Source organism: Hirundo rustica, chromosome 3 (assembly GCF_015227805.2).
Source record: "Hirundo rustica isolate bHirRus1 chromosome 3, bHirRus1.pri.v3, whole genome shotgun sequence".
In the NCBI taxonomy this organism is placed as follows: domain Eukaryota; kingdom Metazoa; phylum Chordata; class Aves; order Passeriformes; family Hirundinidae; genus Hirundo; species Hirundo rustica.
In genome coordinates, this window is record NC_053452.1 from 7,426,291 (window position 1) to 7,433,122 (window position 6,832).

The window sequence follows — 6,832 nt, forward strand, 5'->3', positions numbered from 1 at the left end:
GCCATTGTCTCAGATGCTGCCTTTGAATCTCATTTCCAAGAGCATTTCTCTGCCCCGGATGCCAGCGTTACACAGGAAAAGTCCACACTGGGGAGCTGTGGATGCAAATCACAACTTGAGGCCCATTCTCATCAAATTGGATGGAAAATCTTCTTCAGTGGGATTGGATCAGTCCTGAATTATGCACTTGCATTCTACACAGACCGGACTCACTGCCCAGAGTCGAGTCCAGATTTTCCCTCCATGCAGGTGACACCAATCCAGACTCCATGAGCAATGCAGTCTTGGTTTTCTTTTCCCCTTCGCCGATTCCATTCCAGTTTCTAGGAAAAAGCCAGTCTGGGTTTTCCCTCCAACTGGGGGGGTCCAGCCCAAGGAACCAGGTCTAGGTACTATCTAGAACCGCGGTTCTAGGTCGCTCTAGGTAGGTGGAACCTAACCTAACCCCTTGAACCTCCATTGACCAAATCTCCACCCCTCACCCCCCCACTAGTCCTATAGTGCTGACTCCTTCCTCTAATACTCATAACAAGCCAAAATCACCTGGAACAAAACCTCCCCCCATCCGCAAACAAATTTTTATCACAACAGTAATCATAGTTTGTTGTAATGCATTCATTGGGTTTCCATTGCATCGGATTTGTAATGTTTTTTCTATCTGGCCTTGCCCAGCAGGGCCCATCCCCCCCACTGAAATGGAACCTAACTCTCTTCCCCTGCCACTTCTCCCTTACTGGGTGGTGCCTCTGGGCCCTGCCCCCTGGGGAAAAAGCCCCGACAGGGGAGGGGCCAGCTCTCTCTGGCATTCGTCTGTCATCAGGAGAGGTCTCCAGCAAAGCAGGCAGGACATGAGAATCAAAGCTGGAAAATCCCACCTGGTGCCAGAGAGCAGACTCTTTCACTTTTGCCATCGGCAGTCGTCTAGTCTCGTGGGGAAATCCTACAACTGGCGCGCAACGTGCGGCTCCAAGCCACAAAAGGTTTCCAAAAGGCTGGAAGAACCACTTGGGGAGCACGTGGCCCAGGAATCTCACGCAGCTACATGTGTCACGAAACGTAGCCCACCCATGCAGAGACAGACCCATCAGGCTTGGCGTTCGCTGCGGAGCCTCCGAAACACAGGATTCTACAGGCCAGGGCTACAGTTTTCTCCTTTGCACTCAAAAATCCCATGGGAGTGCTGCGAAGAAGCCCCCCGAATGGCAAGCTGCTTCCAGAGAAAGTGACCACATGTTCATGGAAATATGACCCTGGGAACTTAGACTGGAAGCTCTTTTTGCACCAAAAAGGGTCAGTCCCAGGCAAAAGGAGTGATTGGGAAAGAAAGGAAAAGAACGCTGGAATTTTGGCGAGTACCACTTTCGGTTTTCTAAGGGAAAACCTTTTTCAGAGGCGGTGTTCCTCAGGGAAAAAGGTTCTTGCTTTCAGAGTGAACCTTCCAAGTGCTTTAAGAGCACGCTTCTTTCAGCAGCCTGGGGGCGTGGAAAAGGAAACTGTTTCCCCTTTTTGCTTTTTTTTCTCTCCAGCAAGCTTTTTTTCCTTTCAGTTTCTCAGTCACAATAAAGAGGCCACAGAAACTCAAAATCTGAGCCAAAAATGGGTGCTAGGCTGTCTGTGTCTCACAAAAGAGTCTATTACCATATTTCATATGCCTTGGATGATGGCGAGACCCATTATTCAAAGAAACAGCTGAAAAAAATTAACTCTGTGGTTGTTTTCTCAGTTTCCACATTTATCATTAGAGCAAATAAGCTCCCCAGAATTCTGGGAGGCTATAACCAAAAAAATAGTTGAATCTGGCTCCTCTAATAACAAAGAAGATGCAAATTTTGCTTTTTATAGCTTCAAAATCAGGTTTGCATTGCAAAAGCAAAATAAAAAGGAAAAAAAAGCCACTTCTTTGTGACTTTTCCCCAGCGTGTACCTTTGCAGGCAGTCCAAGTACTCAAACCTTCCATCTGAGTGGTCCCCAGGTGGGGGGGGGGGGGGGGGGTGTCACAAGATGGAGGGGATTCCTTTGTCCAAAATGGCCAAAGCCATGTGCTCCCGAGCCATGAGGAGTCTCTCCCTTTCCCTGTCCCCCCTTCCCGCAATTCCTTCTTCTCCCCAGACACCTCCTTCCCTTCGGTGCCGACCCTGGCACTGCCCTCTCCTCTGACTCTGCCCCCTACCCTCAAACCTCTGCCCTCCGACTCCGCCGCGTGTGACTCAAGCCTCCAGCCCCTCCCTGCCCCTGCTTCCCATGGGTTCCCCGCCCACAGTCCCAGTTCCCACGCCCCGGAGGGAGCGGGGGGAGCCGGGAACCAGGAAGCAATCCCAGCTTTTCTGCCACCCCTTTCACATATCAACAATCAAAAAGAGGGAGTGCTGTCCACAGTAATTGGGACCCCTTCCCCCAACAAGTGATTCAGGGTTTATGCAAAGCTCAGGCCAAATTTAAATATGAAAGAGAATACTTCTGCAAACGTTTGAAAGCAAATTTAGCAAGAAATACTACCGTTTCCTTGCACCTCCAAAAAGATTTGCTTCCGGAGCTTTGGCAAAATCTTGAAATGGCTGTTGGTAAGAAGAATCTGCCAATTCAATTAGCAACCCAGCCCGATGAGTCTTTCCAACCTTACAGTAAAAGAAAGCAGCTTCCATCAGAACCTTTAGGAACATTTGTGGAGCGGTTAACCTGAGCTATTGAGTTACAGGTTAAGAATGAAGGAGCCCAGGAACAGGTCCTGGAGGAGATGGCTCTGGCCCGATACAGGGAAAACAGTGCAAGGCAGCTATCCTCAGCCTGTCTATAGAAGCGGCTCCAACTTTACGTGACATGCTCCAGGTGTGTGCCAGGAAGATTCCCTTCATAAAAGCTCATCAAAACCACAGTTCCAGAGTCAAGCCACCACAAAAAGCTGCTACTGCAGACACCGTGCTTCCTCTACCTGTGCCACGGCCACCGCCCAAGAGAGGAACAAAGTGTCTCCTATGCGATCAGGCTGGACATTGGCTATCTCAATGCCCTTTAAAGAAGCAATTTCTGGACTTTTGGGGCAATGGGGGCGGGAGGTCTCCAAGGTCCAAAGGGAATTGTTCAAAAAAACTAGAAAATGTAAATGTTAAACGACACACTCCCGCTTTAACCAGTTCTGCCTTTCAGTCACCAGATATGATAGTCAAGGATCCAGTGACCAAAGAAACAAAACGTCCTCATGATCAGGTCACCTGGGGTCGTGGGTACGCCTATGTGTCCACTCCCCCAGATCTCAAGTGGGTGCCAGCTGAGTGGGTGAAACCTTTCATCCTGAAAACTGCAAAACCACCTGCAGAGCGCCCACAAGTGGCCAGTGCTGCCTGGAGGAGGAGAAAGCGCCCAACCTTCTCCTTCTCATTATCATTATTCCTTAACAGCATTTTTCTAAACAGTTGGCACCAGAAGTCATTTTTCTTTTGCAACTTTAAAGGTAACTCAAGGTCCGAACTCTGAGCAGCTCCCATGAACCGAGCCTTCCTCCTTCTTAATTTAATAAGAAAAGGGGAAATGTTGTCATGCATTCATTGGGTTTCCATTGCATCGGATTTGTAATTGTTTTTTCTATTTCACTTTGCCCAGCACAGCCCATCCCCCCCACTGAAATGTCACCTAACTCTCTTCCCCTACCGCTTCTCCCTTACTGGGTGGTGCCTCTGGGCCCTGCCCCCTGGGGAAAAAGCCCCGACGGGGGAGGGGCCAGCTCTCTCTCTGGCATTGGCCAGTCATTGGGAAAGGGCTCCAGCAAAGCAGGCAGGACTTGAGAATCAAAGCTGTAAAATCCCTCCTGGTGCCAGAGAGCAGACTCTTTCACTTTTGCCATCGGCGGCCGTCTAATCTCATGGGGAAATTCTACAATAGTTCAACCCTTCATCCTCCTGGCCTTCTCAGCCTCACAACTAATACTCTTCTACATCGCATTTGAGGCCACCCACATCCCGACCTTGATCCTCATCACCCAAGGAGCGAACCGGCCGAAACGACTAAATGCCGGCATTTACCTCCTATTCTACACACTTGCCAGCTCACTGCCCCTGCTCATCACCATCCTCCACCTACATAACCAAACAGGCACCCTACACTTCCCAATCCTCAAACTTTCACACCCAACAATCACCTCCTCCTGAACAGGCATCGCATCAAGCCTCGCCCTCCTAATAGCGTTCATAGTTAAAGCTCCCCTAGAGGGACTACATCTAGGACTCCCCAAAGCTCATGTAGAAGCCCCTATCGCAGGATCCATGCTCCTCGCCCCCCTGCTACTAAAGCTAGGAGGATACGGCATATTATACGAATAACCATCCTCGTAAAATGAGCATCAAACAACCTCCACTACCCCTTCATTACCCTTGCACTATGAGGGGCACTGATAACCAGCACCATTTGCCTATGCCAAATCGACCTAAAATCCCTAATCGCCTACTCATCCGTCAGCCACATAGGCCTAGCTGTCACCACAACCATCATTCAAACCCAATGAGCCTTCTCAGGGGCAGTAATCCTAATCATCTCACACGGACTGACCTCCTCAATACTCTTCAGCCTAGCCAGCACCAACTATGAACGCACCCACAGCCAAATCCTCCTACTAACACGAGGCATGCAACCCCTCCTACCTCTCATGGCCACCTGGTGACTACTAGCAAACCTAACAAACATAGCACTACCCCCAACAACTAACCTCAGAGCAGAGCTAACCATCATCATCGCCTCGTTCAACTGATCTTCGCTCACAAACCTCCTGACCGCCTCATACGCTTTAGACATACTAACAATGACACAACAAGGCACTCTTCCATCCCACATCACATCAGTCCAAAACTCCTCCACACGAGAACATCTCCTCAGAGCCCTGCACACATTCCCCATGATTCTCCTCATCTTCAAGCCTGAACTCATCTCCGGCACCCCCATATGCAAGTATAGTTGAACCAAAACATTAGACGGTGATTCTAAAAAGAGAAGTTAAAACCTTCTTACCTGCCAAGGGGAGGTTTAACCAACAAGAACTGCTAATTCTTGCATCTGAGTCTAAAACCTCAGCCCCCTTCCTTTCAAAGGAGAACAGTACTCCAATGGCCTTAGGAGCCACTCATCCCCATGCAAATCCAGGTGAAAGTAATGGACCTGCCATTAGTCCTAAACACCCTCCTACTACTAACCCTAATAACCCTATCCACCCCCATGATCCTCCCACTCCTATCACCCAACCTTAATAACAGCCCAGCCACCATCACAAATACAGGAAAAACCTCCTTCCTCATCAGCCTAATCCCAATAGCAATCCACACCTACACAGGGACAGAAAGTCTCATTTCCCTCTGAGAATGAAAATTCATCATCACCTTCAAAAGCCCAATCAGCCTAAAGATAGACTTCTACTCCCTCACAGTCTTCCCCATCGCCCTATTCGTATCCTGGTCTAGCCTACAGTTTGCAACATGATACATAGCCTCAGATCCATACATCACAAAATTCTTCTCCTACCTCCTCTTATTCCTTATCGCTATACTAATCCTAATTGTTGCCAACAACCTCTTCATGCTACTCATCGGCTGAGAAGGAGGGGGCATTATATCCTTCCTTCTGATCAGCTGATGACATGGCCGAGCAGAAGCTAATACCGCCGCCCTCCAAGCCGTCCTCTACAACCGAGTTGGCGACATTGGACTTATTCTCTGCATAGCATGACTAGCCTACACCTCAAAGCCCTGTGAAATCCAACAACTCTCCTCCCCTTCCCAAATGCCCACGCTCCCCCTCCTGGGACTCCTTCTGGCAGCAACAGGCAAATCCGCCCAATTCGGCCTCCACCCGTGACTCCCAGCCACCATAGAAGGCCCAACCCCTGTCTCCACTCTACTCCCCTCCAGCACAATAGTAGTGGCCGGAATCTTCCTCCTTATCCAAACCCACCCTATATTTAACACTAACCAAACCGCCCTCACTCTATGCCTGTGCCTAGGAGCTCTTTCCACACTATTTGCCGCTACACGCGCCCTCACCCAAAACGACATCAACAAAATCATCGCCTTTTCCACCTCAACCCAACTAGGCCTCATAATAGTCACCATCGGACTCAACCTCCCACAACTAGCCTTCCTCCATGTTTCAACTCACGCATTCTTCAAAGCCATACTATTCCTGTGCTCAGGCTCCATCATCCACAACCTTCATGGACAACAAGACATCCCAAAAATAGGAGGATTACAAAAAAATCGGTGGTACCAACAACTACCTCCTGCCTCACCATTGGCAACTTAGCCTTAATAGGAACTCCGTTCCTGGCAGGCTTCTAGGTAGGTGGAACCGCGGTTTCGGGGGGGAGGGGGTCCAGAGCCCAGCAGAAGCAGAGAGTCCATGCTTGTCTGCTGTCCAGGGCAGATCCAACAGCTCCAGGCCAACCTTAAAATGCCCCCCTAGAGGACTGAGGAGTGGTGAAAGAGGTAAGAAACACTGCCTCACCTGGTTTGAATGGCTGGGTCATTATCAGAAGGCATCAGTCTCCCTCTCCCCTGGAAGGGTACGAGAAGGATAAAACATGTCCCAAAAACCTGCTTTCCACAGATGAAATAGAACACACATATTTACCAAGCTAAAAGAGAGTTTGAATGATCAAAAGATTTTCTGCTTGCATTCTAATTTTTTTATCATAGAATAGTTAAGGTTGGAAAAGACCTTTGAGATCATGGAGTCCAACTGTTAACCCAGCACTGACCAGTCCACCACTAAGCCATGTCCCCAAGAAACACATCCCATGTCCTAAATCTCTCCAGGGATGGTGACTCCTCCACTTCTACAGAACACTCCAGAAAA